General features: G+C 43.6%; 1 pseudogene; it reads left to right on the top strand.

Annotated features, from left to right (window-relative positions):
• LOC134204811 (E3 ubiquitin-protein ligase HRD1-like) overlaps window positions 1-18390 on the top strand; it is a 30774-nt pseudogene extending 12384 nt beyond the window's left edge.
• The last annotated feature ends 846 nt before the right edge of the window (window positions 18391-19236 follow it).

Raw genomic sequence — 19236 nt, 5'->3', positions numbered from 1 at the left:
TTCGCGTTTTGTCGATGATCAACATTGCGGAGCGATGCCATGACATACTGTCCGCAAAACTTTGCACGGGAACACCCAGTTGGGCAAACAAAAACAACTTTTCTCAGTGGTTAATATGATATAAAATTGCTTCCATCTTCCAAAACTTAACGATTTTCGAAAATATGTTTTACTGGGGCAAAACGCCCCAGTGTAGGCAGGACGATATGCCCCCACTAACCTGGACATAAGCGTGGCGTGAGCTTGCAGAAGCAGCTTCCAAATTATATGGAAATTATTGAACATTTTAAAAACCTGATTAAATGGATCTATGTTGGTTTTCAAATGTCTGCCATATAAGGATTTCTAACCTTTTATTAAGTGATTGATAAAATACCAATTGAAGGGCTATGGAACAAGTCTTTTTAACTAAAGATGCGGGGCGTATTGTCCAGGCACTTTTTGAAATCTATTTTCTCCACGACTTTTCAAAAATAGCATTATTATGTGTTATCTGTAATATTTTATATGACTTCTCACGGGCAATGTATTTATGACTTCTTTGCACTACCAACAATACAAAGTTTGGTATAAATTATGATGAAAAGTATTGCGCTTTTTGCACTTCTATAAGAGTTTTATGAGATTTTTTTTCTCACAGTTCATCTTTTTCTCACACTAATACACTCAAAAAAGCTTTTGATTTTCCATGTATATTATTTGTGTGTGAGTGCTCAATCTGAAAACAAATAGATGCCGTCAAATCAGTTATGGAATCGATTTAGTGTACACGCTTACATGTGATCTAACGAGTACGGGTTATAATTGGGTAAATTTCTGTAACAAAAAATCGATCAACCTGAAATGAGAGTGAGTGTGAGAAAAAGAAGCGGGCAAATCACAATCTACACATAACTCTTCAAATTGGTGAAATCGGCAATAAAAAGTTATCAAGGTTTTGCCTTAGGGGGGCATATTATACCGTCTTACCCTATGTTCCATTAGAGATTTATATTTCGATTGGCAAACGATCACTACCAGAGCTTAAAATATTCATCTTCATGAAGCAACTTCGGTCCGAATTTTGACAAACATCGCATGAAATATTCAAAGATAGAATGAGCAGGTCAGACGACTACTCTATCAACTCATTCCCCATTCGACTGTCAAGCTGAATAAAGATATCGCAAGATTAAAAACATATTCAGCATTAGCTTATGTTGATGTTTTACTACTGAAAATGCCTCGCCGGATGAAAATCGGATTCAGTCACCTGTGTGATAAATTCATTTTACTCATAATGAGTTCACGATTTAAATATTCAATGACTAATATTCAACTGAGATATTGACTGGCTTCAGTCGACTATGAATGTGTCGGAAGTGAACTGACAAATGAAGAAAAATGGTCTTCACTAAAAATTTTCGATTATTTTACACTCTTTACACACACACTATTAGTGAGCTCGAACATATTGAAAGATCTAATCGGCTATCTTTTGCTGGAGGTGCCACTCGTGTAACTTCTCCAGTGTTAAGCAGAGTGTAAAATAATCGAAAATTTTTAGTGAAGACCATTTTTCTTCATTTGTCAGTTCACTTCCGACACATTCATAGTCGATTCCTGAACAGTCAATATTCAGTTGAATATTAGTCATTGAATATTTATGCATTATTTTACAAATTGATAAATTATCTGAAATCTGGAACACGTTTCAAATGAGTAAATGATTTATCACACAGGACTGAATCCTGATTTTCATCCGCGAGGTACATTCTAGTGGTAAAAGATCAACATAAACAATGCAAATTATGTTTATTCGCACATAGTAAACGACCCGGTGACAAGCGCGGTGTCATCATCATCAATAGACATATTCGCTGTCATCATTGAAACGCAGCATGAAAAAAAATTAGCCCGACATCCTGGCTACGATCTGCCATGGATGGCTGAACCAATAGGATGTCAATAGCCTGTAAGTAAACATATTCAGTGACAGTCGAAGTTTAATGAGTTCGTGGAGAAGTCATCTGACTATGTCATTCTATGTTTTGAATATTCATGCGATGTTTGTCAAAAATTGGACTTGTTGCTTCATGAAGATGAATATTTTAAGCTCTGAAGAATGGTCATGTTGGAAGTTCGTCGCAGAGGTCGTATATCCACAGATGAACGGTTGTCGTCGCCAGTTCCCCCAGCCTGTTCCAGGGAGTGAAATTCTCTAAGGAAGTAACCGTGGCTCGGGCACTTAACTGAGCAGATGGGTGGGAGATGTCCTTGCTGCGAGATATCGCAGTTCCTGGAGGAAGAAAGTATATCGAGGCGATACTGAGGGTTCTTTTTCTCGGATAGTCACCTGATAAGCGTATGGCTTCGGTGCCTGACATAGGTATAAGAACGACTGTATAGAAGGAGTGCTGTTTTGATCCTTGTAACAGCACCCCTGCCATACCTTGAAGTCTGTCTGCACGATCTCAAGGAATGATGTTAAAAATCTCTGGAAAATGGAGGTTCACATCGGGTGCCAGCCATGCCTGGCACAAAGCAAAAAAACATCGCATTCTAATTTGTTAATTAAAAATTGAAAATATCTAATTTTGTGAAGAATGCTTCTGACAGTTCCAGACCAGAACTGAAATCGCATTAACCTCGTTGACTGAATTAATGCCATCGAAGGATACGGATTATACCAAGGAGTACATTTTTGGAAGCCAGTTACCCAAAAGAGGTGTTGTTACAAGAGGAAGAATTGAATTGACCATGTTTTCACATAGCCAGAAGCGTTGAAGAATGCGGCGATGAAATCCACGATGCCAGCGAACGTAAACATTGAGCACTTTGAGGATTCCTCACGATGCTCACCAGCCGACGGAAAATCGAAAAAATGGGAACATCAGAGACGGATAACCTTGGAAGGGCGGAGAGTTCCGTTCTTCCTGGTAGAAAGCGCACCGACGGAGCGAGATTAACCTCGCTCGGCCGGTCAAAAGGGTGGCACTGGTTTCATTTTGTAATCAATTGAAACGCGTACACACCGCGTTGGGGTTCAATCAAGACTCATTTATTCACTTAAAATTAACTTGCAGCCAATCTGTAGTGACACCGACACCTTTTCTCTCTCTCTCTCTACATTTAATTACTCTCTTTCCTACAGCCCATTTGGAACCTTGTTAAGTGCTGTATTTTGCTGGTGCTGCAAAGTAAGCAGACTTAAAAACAAACCCCTGTTAAGGCGCAAAACTCTTTTCTAGCGCGGGTCGGTGCCAAGGTAAACTTGACTCGAATAAAAAGATTGCGATGAATCCCTTCAAGGAATTCTACAGATTTAGGGGTCGTCATACCTGGAGAAAGACTTCAGGAGCTGAACGTTGGGGAACATTCCCCACCTGCCCTCCGATTTTGCCATGTTGGCTTGGGGGACACTCGCGATGCAGTTTTCAGAAGTTTTCTCGAGGGTCTCTGGCTCTCATTTTCTCGCTTCTCGATGATCCTTTTGAAAACAAAAATAATTCCTTCGCACTATACAGCCGAACAGGCAATCGAAGTTTGCCAATCATCACAAAGTCAGGCAATGCAGAGCCGGAAAAGGTCACGTAAAAGGAGTCAGAAGGTGTAAGCCTTTTCTCTCCCTCCTGTGACACCGATTGCATTTGCCGGCAATCCAGTATCGGAACAGGGGAAGAGAACGGTTTTGAATTGACCCGGAGCCAAGAAGAATATCTTCGGTGGTCATACTCAGCAGTCTGGAGACCACCCGCGATCTCAATCGCCTGACTCGGCAAATACACTCTGTATTACTCAAAGCGGCAAACAGCTGACAGGAAACAATCTCGTTATTCGCTTTCGGTCACCAACTGCGAATTCCCTTTCAACTTATTGGAAATCCGGAGACTATGTCGTCGATGGTGCTCGCTGACGAGAAGCAATTCTCAAAGATCCTTGCTGATCTCAGAATTAACGTTCATTCGTCTTCCTTCGGGTCGAAAGAAAAACAGCATGGCCCTTTCAGGAGTCGGGTGGGTAGGCCTTGATGCGGGGGTTGCAGAGGTGTTAAACGCAATGTTGTTGGTTTCCAATTCCCATCAGTTTCTGGAACACCAGAACGCAACGAAAGATGTCCGACTGGGTATACGATACACCCTCGCCGTTTTCGCCTTCGTGCATTGCGGAAAATAATCACTGCAGCGAGAGCACACACACAAAAACAAACAACCTTATCACTACTAGAGAGAAAAATCATACATTTTAACTAAACTAATAAAAACAACAGGAGGGGAATGAGAGAAACTAAACTAACTACAACCAAACCATAATAAAATTACCTACCAAGATCGGAAAGAGGGGAAACGCAACAAGGGAATAATGTTAATACTCAACTTTCCTATCGCTGTGCGTCGTCAAGCTGCACAATACCATTTGCTAATACGCACCGGTTCAAAGCACGTGACACCGGAACAGGACCAACCACTCAGAGGGCGTATGCTGGGTTCACTACGTCGCTCTGGCGAGGTCCGGATATTTCGCTGCAGTAAGTCGCCCACACGAGCAAAAGTGATCCTCACCGTATGTTAACGCAGTAGCTGCCAAGTTGGCAACCTTGCCCAACACTGAATCTCAGCGGGTACCTCGTCAGCTGTCAAAGCGCCACGTCAGCTGCTTTCGAAGCGCCGCGTCGACGCTGGTGGAATGACATCGTAACCGTTTGACAAGCCGTCATCGGCTCTTCCGGTCATGATCTTCGCCACATTCCAGCTACGTTGAAGCAGCAGTAGAGACGTTTACGACGAAGAAAGCTGGTGAATTCTGAAGTTAAGAGAATTTGAAAATTAAAATACGGTTCAGAAAAATTGAAGCGTGTAGTGCCTGATTGGATTTTCCACCGATTAAGGATTAGTTCAGGTAGGATTATACGCTTACAGACAAGTTGCTAGATTGTAGTCGCAAAGTGAGGATTGAATTGAGTTGTACGAAAGTTATCCATAATTTATTATTTTTATCCGCAGTCATAGCGTGAAATCCATCGTCGCAGTCTGTCCAGTCTGTGGTCCAGTAGGTCCTTCCGACAAATCCTGAAAAAGAAAAAAGCGAGAAAATAATATTAAAATGAAGATAATATCAGATAATTAATTAACTTAGTTCTGTTTACCAGGTAGGAGGGTTAGTGTGTGGCATAAAGAAAGTGCGGAAGATATATAGGCCCACCGAATTGTGAGTAATTATTGAATACTTACTCAGAAATATTATACTTACGTTTCGATCTAATTATAGTTGAAGCTCAATACACAAAGCTATCAGAAACTGGTTTGTGTTTTTCCCTTTGCGCCCTGCCAGCCTCGGGATAATCTTCAAAATTCGTGGCAACATGGAAGACAGCGCAAACTGATGGCCATGAGGAATACAACTGTGTGGGCTCGCCAACGGCCAGATAGTGTGGACAACATGGTCCAGTGCGACCAGTGCGACGTCTGGAAGCATTACGCCTGCGCCGGAGGTGAAATGAGAGCATCCGGGATCGATCCTTCTTGTGTGGTGATTTAAACCGCGCATGCTGCACACCAGAGTGATGACGTCATATCGGTCCGAAGTGTGAATTCAGCCACACTAGCTCAATACCGGTAATGCCTCCGTCTGCCTGAATCAGCCAGTGGAACGATAGCAGATCGAACGCGCTCGTGTGGAACTGGAACTTCAGCGGCGCCACTTGGACGTTAGCAGAAACTGATCGACAGAGTACTGGATGGGGAGGAAATTGCGAGCTATCGTAGTGGCGGCACGAGAGGTGGTGCACCATCGATGCGACTTCACCTTCGTCGAATATGCGCTTAGGGGTGACACCCAACCTCCTCCCTGGAGCCCCTCTGGCACCGAATGCTCGTCGGTCGATGTCCACCCAGTGATACACTGGAAACTACCGCTCCAGTGATGGTGTCAATTCCTGCTCGGCGATCGAGCCAGGTACCGTGGTGGAATTTCTGAAGGCCGTATGGGATCCGAAAAGCTGCCTTCATAGTTCTCAAGGATCGCTGGAGTAAAGAAGTTGCAGCATCGCGCCGCCAACCCAACATCTGAAGAGCTGGCAAATCTACGATCTCAAGCGAAATGTGCCGGAAGCTTTTGGAGAAGTTTCAAATATCGGCGGCAGAAACAAGCCAGCCAGTTCATCGCTGTTCAGCTCCGGTCAACTTGCTGATGGCAGTGGCCACTAAAGCCAGCGGCGAACACGTCCTGCAAGTGTAGTTGAAGAACGGTACCATCCTGAAGACGAATCGATCGATGCAGCGAGCGAATTCTCGCATTTATCTCGATACAGTCAGGGCCGTCATTCATCAGAATCTGGAGCAGCTGGTGGAACCGCTGAGTCCAATTGAGGATCTATGGTCGCTATGATGCCGGTAAGACAAACTAGCTGGCCACCGGTAAGTCGAACGATGGAACCCCAGGTAAGCGTCATCTTGAGCACTACTAGCGCAACCACAAACCCATACGATCTGGTAGCCATTGCCCTCACGACTAAAGAATTACCAGCGAGCAGTGCGCATTGGTCGCGCGCCCGGTAGAACTTATAATATGCCTGAGAATTTCTCTGGAGCAGCAGCGAAAATTTATTCGCGCGCTCTCTTCGATTTAAATCCGACCAGTTGCGGCCGAACAAAATTCGTAACTGAAGCGGAAACGCGTCCTCCCCCTCGCGGTGGTTAATTCGTCTCAGCCCCTCGACAATGCCGAAAGCGTGATACAAAACCAAGTAATGGATTCCCCAACTTGAGATTCAGTTCGCCCAACACAGCAGCAGTTAGCAGCAAGGCAGTCCTGCCTAAAGAACTTCCTCGATCGCATCGGTGACCCAGCGGAATGGCACGATCTTCATCTCTAACTACCGCTAAGCACAACGGAAGTGCTCGTGGTTTTACAGATGGAGAAAATATGCTGCGCCTCCAACGGTGCTTCAGTCTGGACCAGCGCTTGAAACGGCCGAAGTTGTCGGTTGCGCTGCCAGCAGCAGTCCCGCAGGTCACTGAGACACTTCTGCTTGCGGTTCGGACGACCGGAATTGCTGATCAACGCTCTGCTTCGCAAAGGTGCGAGAAATTCCAGCCCCAAAGTCAGCGGATAAGCCGGAAGGACTCACTGACTTCGGAATGGCAGTGTAGGCGCGTTATGTAGACCATATAGAAGCTGCAGACGAACGAACGCGCCTACCTAACAAACCCGTCACCGCTGTGCAGGAACTCGCCGCTAAACTTCCTGCGGATCAACGAATGATAATGGGTGGGGGTATAAGTTGATCTCCAAGAAGTCGATCTCAAAACCTTCGGCGATTATATGGCAGCTGTGGTACGGAGATGCGACAAGTGTAGTGACCGGAAACCAGAGATCAAACGAAAGCACCCTCGCGACCGCCCGAAGGGCAAAGGATTCATTAACTCCTACGCAGTGGAAACGCCCGGAAGGACATGGGATTCAGGGTTTATTTATTTGCTGTCAATCAAATGTAGACCAATTATACTTTGGTACAAGAAATACTTATTATCTAGTCTATGTGTACTTCAAGTCATTACCTAACTTGTCTAGAGAAAGAACACTTCTCTTTAAGATTAGTTTTACCTATCGTTACACTAATTGTTTCACAATGTGCCAAAATTATAACATGTCATCATTCTATTTATTGGGCCATTTCTGCCATGAGTTTGTTCTTTTGATTATTGATATAAAATAGAGCTTCTTATTTTCTGAAAGTGGATTGGATAGGGCGTAAAATTAATATTTGCCAAAATTTCACTACTATCCACTCTTTGTGCGATAATATCGTTCATGAAAAGCTACTGGCTGAGAATTCCTCTGCGTTTTTGAGTTCTTCTAGGTTAATTATCAAATGTGATTGCATAAGGAGGCAATGGCAGGAGACGGTTCACCCTCAGTTTTCAAAAGCCGCAAAAAGTAAAAATTGTTTCTGAACTGATCTCTATAGTGGTTTACATGTGTTTCTATGACACGGAGCCCAAACTATACTGCAGTATTCTAAATGAGGCCTAAATATGTGCAAATGTACAAAGTTTTGATTGTGTAAGGATCATTGAAATTATAAACGGAATCTTTGAGGTGCCTAAGCATGTTGTTTGCTTTATAGATAATATTATTATAGTGATCTATAAACGATAATTTGAGTCCAGAATGATACCTAAATCTCTAATTAGTTTGCATCTTTCAACTGTTTTCTGACCTATATATATTTGTTTTTGTGCCGTATTGATCTTTCTCTTGTAAACGAGATTGAATGGCAATTTTTTGATATTCAGTTGTATGATTTTCTTACACTATTTATAAAATTCGTTGATTTCATCTTGAAACACTAGTAGATCAGATTGCTTAAGTGTATTTCTAGAAAAGAGTTTCAGTATGTCATCTGCGTAAATTGAAATATCTAGGTAAGTCAAATACATGATCTGCTATCATGTTGACGAATAAGATGATTAGTAATTTGACCAAGGTGGGATCCTTTGTGGTAATCGGATGTAACTTTAACTTGTTTGGATAAACATTCATCAAATCTTACTCTCTGGGTTCTGCCAGTCGGGTCATGATTCAATCCATTTTATTAACCTGGGATTGAGGCCCAGCTTGGATAATTTGAAAAGTAAGAGAGAAATATCAACTCTGTCAAACGCCCTTTATACTGAAATCAGTGTATGAGGCTTCAAACATAATTTCCTCCATCTAAAGCGTTTATCGAAAATGATACAACTTGCAAGCAAGTTAGTCGTTGTTGACCTTCCTTTAACAAAACCGTGCTGCTGGTTACGGGTGAATTAAACCTTGAACTTGTGTGAAGATTTTATTGTTAATAATGGATCTAAATAACTTAGGAATGCAAGACAACATAGCGATGCCACGGTAATTTTAACGTCAGATTTTTTGCCACTTTTAAAATTGGTATCTAAAACGATTTGTTTCAAAGTAGAAGGAAGCGTATTGTGTTTCAGAGATGAATTAGCCAATCAAATAGAGGTTTGATAAACTCATTTGGAAGTGATTTAAAACAGGTATGGGTGGTAGGTGGTCTAGAGGCCGGCACTTACTTCGAAGAGTCTAAAGATTTGAGGGCATGTAGGATTTCGTTTGGGAGATAAGGTTATCGATCATGACATCATTTTCTAACTCAGAAGGTAAGAGAAATGAGTAATCACGATCACAGTTATCATGTATTGTGTAAACGTCTTGAAAAAATCAGCAAATAAAGCTACTGACTTCAAATGAATTATTCCCAATCTTTTATTGTCAAGTTGCATTTTGTTGGAAAAACTACTGGATTTTGTTTATCTCGAACATAGTTGAAAAAATGATTAGTCTGATTTAATATTGCGTTCAATCTTATTAAGTGTAATCACCATGTGCCTTTTTTAATTTCTAAATCTAACTCATCAAGCATAATGACAAAATAATATGCTAAATTTGAATCGTTCCTAATTATTCTTATACGCTTATGCGCTTTTTGTTTTCTATTTTTTATATTAACTATATTCTCCTATTAAATTACGCACTGGAATCTTTTATTTTATATTTTTTGTTTTTGCTTTATAGGTACTTTCGCCATCATTAATAGCCATCGCTCAATGTTTGATAGGAATATATTTGCAACAACGGCTACTGGTCAGGATTTGAGGCTGCTGATAAGGGTTTGCCAAATCGATACGAAGTTCAAGTTATTTTTTAATAAGCTCGTAAGTTTGTATTTCTAAAATCGAGATAGGGTTCGGATAAACTGTCATCAACGTTCTAGATGTCTCGTGGTTGAAAAGTGGAGTATCTAATCACATGAAACACTTCTGTTTTTCCATAGAGGGAAGATGACTCGGAATCACGCAGAAATCATCAGTCATATTAGTAAAAAGTAAGTCTAGGTAGCAATTGTTGCGATTTCTAACATGATTCACTTGACGCAATCCGGCGTTTGAACTTGTCGTTATAGAGAGTTTGAAGTGTTTCATTATCTTTCCTACAATTGGTACTCAAAAATGGTCATTTTCGTCGTCAACAATAAAATTAGCTGCTCGCTGATTAAAGTCACCATATATGTAACGAACGTTTGTTTCGGCATTAAATTTTGATACGATTTCTTCAGCAATAGTGAAAGAAATTTTCATATGACTCCTTTTTGCATGTTCAGGAGGAGAAAAGTATAATAACGTCAAAAATATGTACTTGGTTTCCTAATAGTAGACTTGATCCAAATACGATCAAATTCTTCCATTTAACTGATTCAATTTCTTCGGCCTCTGCTAATCTGTGCTAGCAGCGACTCCAGCCATTCTTCTCCACCAGATTCTCTTTATTAGATAGTTGATTTATCGCGATCATCTCTAAAACATTGTAGCGATTCCCAAGCACTTCTTCATTATCTGCCACTCAGAATCCCAATCTGGTCTCAGTTCCTTAAATGAAGTTATAATCACAAGATGCTACCTGTTTGTAAATTTCATTAATTTTACAGGCACTTTTCATCCTGTTAAAATTTTGACAATAAATCGTTACTTCTTTGAAGGATTGAACTCTACGTCGCGTCAATGCCTCGTTCATCGAGGTGATCAAACCGACAGAATGAAGGCGAAGCAGTTCAATTCGCTGCTCTGAACTGCTGCAACAAGAGCGGCCACGGAAGTACGAAGATTGTAACGCGTTCAAACAGTTGACCAGTCGATGATCGTTGGAGACGAGTCCGTGCGCTTGAGTCTGGCGTCAAAACTGTCTATTCAGCCATTGACGACGCGTGCCGAGGCAGAAAGTGCTTGCGACATCAATGGCTGCCAGTACCGTCATCATCCGCTTCTCCACTCATTCAGGAGGCCCACCAAAGCTTCATCAGAATCCACCGTTCAAGTCGGTGAAAACCACACCCATCGGCACCTGAGTTCCTCGGACGTTGTTCTGAATCATTCCCGTCACTCTTTACGGGAGAACAGTTCGATCAACACGTTCGGCCTTCTTGACGAGGATCGGATCTGACATTGGCCAGGGAAAGTGACTTGATTACTTCGCTGGGACTAAAAAGGCACTCCCTCTCCCCTATGCCTTCCGTTGGACTGGGAATACTTCACGCGTAGAGTAGAAGGGTTCCCAACAGAGTCACCGCCGAGAGATAATGGACTAGGGCAGGACAAGCGGCACAAAATTGCCAAACGCGCGCACCGTAAAATAGAACCTGGGCCTTCCCCTGCCAAAGTTTCCAGAAGTGGATGCGGCAGTTAAGCAGCACAAGCACTAACGGGCATTCCTGTCAGCAGCTACAAGAACGCTGTTCCGAAGATTCTTATCGGGATCGATAATTTTGCGGCTGGGCGCTACCATTGAAAGCAACAGAAGGAGAAGATGGGACGGCGCCGGTGGCAGGTGAAAACCGGAAGACTAGAGTTGGTGCGTCTACGGTCCCTATGAAAGCAGTAAACAAGATTCATACAGTTTCCACATCTATCCGAATGTTCCTGTGATGAAAGCACTTCACGAGGCGGTGAAAGACTTCTTCGCCATTGAAGGAGCAGGAGTATGTCCGACAGTTGCGCAATCCTGATGGAAGCAGGAAGACGAACGGGCGCTAATCCATAATGGAGAGCTTCACAACTTACCGTGTTGGAAACCGCTTCGAAACGGGACCTAATCTTCTGGAAAGAAGACCACGTAGAGTTCTGAACAGCTATTACATGGCAGTGCGTCGGCTGGAATGTCTAGAGCTGCAGGATGGATCGTGACAGACGGCAATTGAAGGAGAATCTGTACTGAAGCAACATGCTGAATACGCAGTAAAAGGATACGCGCACAAGGCGTTACGAAAGCGAAGAAATGGAAGCAGCGGATCCAAGGAGAAGTATGGCACCTCCCAGTCGGAGTGCCGGTGATGAACCCAAAGAAACTGGGGAAAGTCCGCGTTATTTCGGACGCTGGTGGCTAAGGTCGACGGCGTATCGCCCAACAGTGCACTCCTCAAAGCGCGACCAGATCAACTCCCTTCTCTTCCCGCGATTCTTTTCCGTTTCCGGACTGTACGGGGTGGTAGCCAGTTCGGATATCCAGGAGATGTTTCCACCAGATCCGAATCCGAAAAAGCATGATGAAACTCCCCAACGCTTCCTGTGGCGAGACAACCCGTCTGAGAAGCCCACAGTATACCTGATGGACGTTGGGCCATATTCGGCAGTACTTGTTCATCAACATCAGCACAGTTCGTTAAAACAGGAACGCTGAGCAACAATGAGAGTTGCATCCGGAAGCGGTAAAAGTTGATTATCAGTCGACCACTACGTTGACAAGATTATTCAAGCGAGTTTCAGCACGGAAGAGGAAGTATAAAAGTGGCACGTGAGGTACGACACGTACACGGCAACGGAGGGTTCGAATTGCACAACTTATGGTCGAACAGTAAGCACTATGCTAGGAATGACGAAAATAAGTTCTGTACTTGCAGCCGAAAAAGCAACCGGAAACTTCGTTGACGGAGTGAATGGCAGAGAGAGTGCTCGGAATGCTATGGAGTCCTTCAACCGACGAGCTGGAGCTTTTCCACCCAGATGAGTGTAGAAACCAGTCATCGATTCAACAATACGCGGCTGACAAAGAGGCAGGGCCACGATGCGTGATGACTCTATTTGATCCATTGGGATTGCTCTCACTGTTCCTCATCACATGGCAAAGTTCTTATCCAAGACATTTGAGAGAAGGCAATCAATGGGACCCCGAACAAGTCAGCACAAACGTATTTGCGGAATGGTATGGTAAGTGCAGATGATTGAGTACATCTCCGGGTGCAAGTATTCCCTAGAATGTTATTTCCACCATGCGAACTTCATAAGACCTATCACAACCCGCTCCGAGCTCCATGTGGTTCGTCGACGCATAGCGAGGTAGCGTACTCTTGTGCGATCTATCTGCGCACTATTAGTTCAGAAATGGGTCCGCTGGTGCTGCTTAACTGCTGCCAAATCCAAAGTTGCTCCGCTAAAGCCGTGGTCTATTTCCAGACTAGAACCATATACAAGGCTGTGTCTTTAAGGCGCACGTTATCGAAGTTCGTCCGAGAAAATCACACGGTATTCCTGTATCCAAGATGGTGTTTTGGACGGATCTCCAGGAACAGCCCTGGCCTGGATGCATGGCTTTAGACCCTAGGAGCTACCGACCAATTCTGTTGTCCTTCAGAGTAGGAGAGATTCTGGGGAGCATACCACGGCAAGCAGAATGGCGATGGGTGCCATACCAAACCGTCAAACCCAGCAGTGATGAAGCGATCACCAAATGGGGCAGCGGTCCGTACTTCGACTCCAAACAGTAAGTGGTTCCATGGTCCGGACTTCCTGCGCCTACCGGAGGAAGAGTGGCCTCATCCAAAAGAGCCGGTGATGGTTACTACCGAGGAGATGCGGGCATCGATTCTGCACCACTGTTCATTCGGAGCTGCGGTGATTGAGCTTCGACCGATTCTCTTCTTGGGATCGGCTACTACGAGCAACCGTATTCGGCTCTCCGATTCGTACGCAATACGACCAAGATGCACCCGAAATACACAGGAGCAACTTCAGCAGTCTGAACTTCCGAGCAGCAGAAAACCACGATACTGCAAGTTTAGTGCAGTACGACTCCTACCCTGATGAGGAATCGCTGCACTGTCCAAACAAGGTTACCTGAACGAAACCGGGCAGGAGGCTATCGGGAAACTACAGCTCCATCTACCGATTATTGCCGATTATGGACGACAACGGGTTGCTACGTGCCAGACGTGGCCGGATTCTGGAGCAGCTGCAGACATCACGGCTACAACGTGTCATCCAATTATACTGCCGAGAAATCATCATATCACGGAACTTCTCGTTCGTCGATACCATGGAAGCGATACCGTCGGCGGAAATAACAGAAACGGTGGTTAACTGTAGATCCGCCAGCCGTAGCAGCATTTGGGCTAAGCACTGCGGTTAGTGGCGGTCAAAAAGCGTGCAAGCCGTGAATGTACGTTCTGCAAGCATCCGCCGGAGCGAAACCAGCAGTTCCAGCCAATACGGCGCCGCTTCCACCTGCTCGCCTGGCTCACCATGAACGGGCCTTCACCTACACAGGGGTGGACTCATTTCGGGCCGCTGCTGGTCAAGCTGGTTAAGATCAAACGTCAAACGCTGGGTCGCATTGTTCACCTGTTTAACAGTACGTGCCGTCCATCTCGAAGTCGCATAGGCACACTAATTCGGGTCAACCGAATCCTGTATTTCCTGCGTCCGCCGATTCGTGGGTCGCCGAGGCCCACCCGCCAGGAATTCTTCTTCAGTGACAACGGAACAAACTTCCAAGGCGGTGCTGACCGAGTGCTGCATGACATCAGATTAGCCAGGGACCGTCCCCGACACCTTCACTAGTACCAATACTAAACCGTGGAACTTCATTCCGCCAGGAGCACCGCATGGGGAGGATGCGCATGGGAACGCCTGGTGAAGTCAGTAAAACGCGCTATGACTGAGGCAGGTAATGCTCGAGTGAGAAACTCGATGACGAGGGGCTGCAGACACTGGTCGTGGAGGCTTTGAACGTATGGCTATGAACTCGAGGCCTCCTGACGTATCTGCCGCCAGAGTCTGAGGAGTCGGAGGCACTCTACACCGAATCACTTTTTGGTGTTGAGCTTTTAAGCAGGGTGATCCACAACGAAGAGATCAACGAAGCAACGATACTAGCGTCTGGGTTCCAGCCAAAGTGAACTAGTCCGCCGAAAGAAATCCTGGGGAGATCACTGGGAACTAATCCAGCGTCAGCTGGATGTTTTCTCTGGAGACGTTGGTTGGTCGAATATTTGCCGGTGATCCGCCGACAGCCGCAGAAGTGGTTCGATGAAACTCGTTCGCTAGGAACCAGGAGAGATCTGGTGATGGTCGCAGAACCGACCAGAAGCGAAAACGGATGGGGAACGAGGGACGAAATCACCTTCGCATGATCTCGAATCCGGATGGTCAGAGCATCGTCCAGGCCGTCGTGGCCAGGGGATTGGACAAAAAGAGCGTGGTGCGGGTTTGGTCTCGGGCGGTTAGCCCTGCTTGACCTCAAGGATCATCGTGAGACTCCGGAGTAACTTCCGGACCACACCGGGGAGACTGTTAACGCAGAAGCCGTCAAGATGGGCAACCTTGCCCAACAGACCGAATCTGGAAGGAGCACTTCGCGTCAGCCTGTCAAAGCGCCACGTCAGCTGCCGAAGCGCCCGCGTCGACGCTGGTGGGAATGCCAACATCGATCGCGTTTGATAAGCTGTCATCAGGCTCTTCCGGTCATTCTTTCGCCAGCATTCCAGCTACGTTGAAGCAGCAGTGAGACGTTTACGATTTAAGAAAACAGTGAATTTGGTTAAGAGAATTTGAAAATTAAAATACGGTTCAGAAAATTAAGCGTGTAGTGCTCGATTCGATTTTCCACCGATTAAGTTGATTAGTTCGGTAGGATTATACCTTTGGCGACCAGTTGCCATGATTGTAGTCGCAAGGAAGTGAGGTTGAGTTGAGTCAGGTCAAAGCTCATCCACATACATTTATTATTTTTATCCGCAGTCATAAGCAAGTGAAATCCATCGTCGCAGTCTGTCCAGTCTGTGGTCCAGTAGAGTCCTTCCGACAAATCCTGAAAAGAAAAGTGAGAAAATAATATTAAAATGAAGATAATATCAGATAATTTTAATTAACTGGAATTTTAGGCCACTAGAAGTAGAGGTTTAGTGTGTGTACTTTGCAGGTGCAGCAAGATATATAGGCCCACCGAATTGGTGAGAGTAATTATTGAATACTTACTGTGAAATATTATACTTCATGTTTCCGATCTTAATTATAGTTGAAGCTCAATACACAAAGCTATCAAGAACTCGGTTTCCAGTGTTTTTCCTTTGCGCCCTGCCAGCCTCGACACCGTATATCTTTTTCGAGGTCCCTCGTGCTCATACGTCAACGCTTCCAATCTACTGAGACCCAATCCGGGTGAATACAGCGTGGGGTGGCAGACCCGCTTCCGCAGTTCCGCTAGACCCTCTCCAGAAAATTCACAGTGCTCATAAATCCTTATGTACCAAAAAATCACACTGTTTTGTTCCTAAGAGCTCCTGAAATCTGTTTTGGCCTCTGTTGCCCCCATTTCTGATAAAATTCGGCCTCTTCTTTGACCTTAGCAATGAGTGGGATTAAACCCCACACGAAGGAAGTGGTATACCTACATTTTCGAATTAAATATTTCACATGTTGTGCAAATTGCACAAATCAGAGTTTCTGCCATAAATTTATGTCTCACTCTGTTAACTGCCCATAAATTCATAACAGTCCCATGTAGATAGGAAATCACAAAACATGACGACATGATAACATGACATGAATTTATGGGCAGTGTAGGAAGAGGCCCTGAAACGCCTCTCAGCTCTTTCTTTCCTGCCTTCAAAGGGCAATTAAAAGCGAATTTCGGGTATTCACTTATATTTTATCATGTTTGAGATAGCCTTAATAAAACTAGACGATGGAATTTGGTAGGTTAGGCGAAAAAGTGTCAACATACATAGATAGGAATTGTATTGAAAACTCAAAATTTCCCGGCATTTTAATGAAATGTATTTTCATGGCGAGGCAAAACGCCTGATGGAGGACTACTCCTTACAATGTACCTCGGCGTCTCCAAGTGCACTGTCCATACCAGAATGCTGATGCGCTGAACGCGTGGTACGTTGTTCTCTAAGAGCTGCTGGCTATTTCAAAGTAAAAGCGTTTTGCCCTCATAGAGTTTTCCGGGCAACGAAATATCACCACTTTCTTTTTTTGAAATGTGAATATTATCAATATGATTGAGATTTTTCTTAATTTGAATATGGGCTCTCAGTTAGCTATACATTGTTTAACTGTTGCGTGGGGTAGTGAAACACCCATGAAAATCGATATAGCTAAGGCATAAAAGCAGTCTATGCTTAGCTAGGGCATATTGCCCCTCCTTCCCCTATAGCGTGATTGTGCGAAGTCCCATGGGGAGCGCTTTCAGGTGAAACAAAATAAGTTGTTAAAAGTCAACTATCGACGAATTTATCAACAAAACCGCAAGGAGTTTTTGCAACTCTTGTGATTTATCAGCTGTCAGTCAGTTATCAGCAATCCTTAGCAAAAATATAGGGTTTTGGATAAATGCTTTTTCCTAAAAGTTAATCTTATTACAATCGTTATATTTAAATAAATGCTCAAAACAGAAATTGTATTGTACATTAGTCAGTAAAGGTGAAGTCCAAATCTCTGCAGTGAATTATAACATGAGCTTTCTTTTGTCGAGTAATTTTGAATAATATGTTTTTCAGGGTCGAAGTGCCGAACATAGTATAAGTGTCCGTATCATTGATTTGATAACATCTTCAATAATCTAATGAAATAAATGTTACATTTGCTTCCTCAGCAGGTCATCTATAATTCAATCATTCAGGTATTGGTTCCTGATGTTGGGAAAATTAAGCCGAAGAAAGTTTTCTCCTGGGTGTTACACTACGAGCCGCCGAATTTGGAGCATCTGATGGAGAGCGATTTTTGGTACGGCGATATGCTGACTGAAAACCCGTCTTGCTTTTCACTGTTTTCCGAGATGACTTCAACTCCCAAAGTTCGTTGCATTATTCACTGTGTTACTGTTCTGAAGTCGTTCCATTGGCTTGCTGAAGATCGTGTTGATTATGTGAGTAGTTTTATATACTTATTTGGTACTTGAAGGACTACAGCTGTGCAAAAGTAATTTTATATATATAAGAGCTATTACATTTGAATTCTCAATACAAAATTCATCACTTACCAGTTTTTACAGGATCGGAACGAAAGTCCCGTGATTGGATAGATATTTCACCATGAGTAGCCGGATTGTTGTTGTGTCTCAGTGTCCTGGACTATTATCAGCTATTTCAGCCGCATACAAGTCCATAATTGCTAAAGGAGCCACCGTCCAATTGGTATTTGGCTTCGAGTATGCTCATTTTAATGACTATGGTACTAACAGCAGCTATCAAGTACACTGTTCCACGCTGCAGAGTTGCGCCTCCGATACTCCATGGAGAACAAAAGCAGTATTCTTACTCTACACAGAACTCATTATTTGGATTCATTCCGTGTCGTGCTGTGGCATATTTATCTTTGTTATTTTAATGGTAAAAGATCTACACGCTTCCCTTATTTGCATTCCGACCAATGTACTGCACAATGAGGTAAAATTATCAAATTTCTTTTGCTTTTATGAGAACTTACTAATTTGGCTCTCTAACTTATTAGAAATTTCTGCAAAAGCTCTCAACGACGTGATCCCGATCGTGAAAAGAGCTATTCGCAACATGAACACCACTTTACCCTGACACTTACTCGAGAGGAATTGCAACTTTCCGATAACATACCATAATTATCGTCGCGAAGATGATTAAGGCAATTCGAAAGAAACTTCCTTGTATTACATATTTTCCATAAATTACATGCTTTGCGATCGTGGTTCCAGCGGCAGCAAACTTGTCCAACGTGCCGGCTAAAATATTCTGCACGATTTGTCACGACCGGCTGATACCCAATCCAGTGGCAAGTGGTAGGCAAAGAATGAAGCACAATACCAGCCGCGAACGAAGGGAATCGAACTGCCTCACAGGCGCCGCAACGGGACCAGTTCAACCGAATAGTAAGTTTGTAAAATGGTTTAATTTATATAATTCTCAAGTTCCCGATATTATCGCGATATTGCTACACCCAGGTTTTTTACGCGGTTGGAAATTATTAATTTCTATAGTTAACCTGAACTTTACAGCTTTTCAAATACCTCTGAATTTTCTTTTGATTTTTTGGGGGAATTTTTGGTAGATTAACTCATTGCTTCATTGACCCTGAAGGTCTTAAACGACCAAAACCAAACCGTGTAAAAAAAACCTGGGTGTATAGTGTTTTTTTGATGTCTTTACTAACCTACATATATAATTGCTGTAGGTCGTTTGGCCAAATGCCGTTTAGCATAAAAAGTAGTTTGGCATAATGGTCGTTCGGCATAAAGTTGTTTGGTCTGATTGCCGGTTGACCTAATAGTCGTTTGACCTAATGGTCATTTGTCATAATTTCAGCAACATATCAAGCTCTATCTGGTAAAAGGGCGAATGTCGCAAGAGAGAATTCTCTTCGTCGACTACCCCTCATTTGAATAAATGGCAGCAAACAGAGGAGTTCTTTACAGTTTTATCACCTCAGAATGCAAGTTCGCATTGTTTTC

Source organism: Armigeres subalbatus, unplaced genomic scaffold (genome assembly GCF_024139115.2).
Source record: "Armigeres subalbatus isolate Guangzhou_Male unplaced genomic scaffold, GZ_Asu_2 Contig915, whole genome shotgun sequence".
NCBI lineage: Eukaryota > Metazoa > Arthropoda > Insecta > Diptera > Culicidae > Armigeres > Armigeres subalbatus.
The sequence above is the reverse complement of the archived record's forward strand: the minus strand, read 5'-3'. Positions and strand labels throughout refer to the sequence as shown.